Below are 459 nucleotides of genomic sequence, written 5' to 3' on the forward strand. Positions count from 1 at the left end.
TTTTTTTTGTTTTGAATGTGCTTTGGTAGGTGACTTAGTTGGTTGAAAATGGTTAAGTGTAGGGACTTTAAAAGAGAATTTTTTGTTTTGAATATGGTTTGGTAGGTGAATTAGTTACTTGAAAATGGTTAAGTGTAGGGACTTTAAAGGAGATTTTTTTGTTTTGAATGTGGTTTGGTAGGTGACTTAGTTGGTTGAAAATGGTTAAGTGTAGGGACTTTAAAAGTAATTTTTTTTGTTTTGAATGTGCTTTGAGGTGACTTAGCTGCTTGAAAATGGTTCAGTGTAGGAACTTTGAAGGGGATTTTTTTTATTTTGAATGTGGTTTGATAGGTGAATTAGTTTCTTGAAAATGGTTAAGTGTAGGGACTTTAAAGGGAATTTTTTTGTTTTGAATGTACTTTGGTAGGTGACTTGGTTTAAAATGGTTAAGTGTAGGGACTTTAAATGTGAACTTTT

This window comes from Capsicum annuum, chromosome 3, assembly GCF_002878395.1.
Source record: "Capsicum annuum cultivar UCD-10X-F1 chromosome 3, UCD10Xv1.1, whole genome shotgun sequence".
In the NCBI taxonomy this organism is placed as follows: domain Eukaryota; kingdom Viridiplantae; phylum Streptophyta; class Magnoliopsida; order Solanales; family Solanaceae; genus Capsicum; species Capsicum annuum.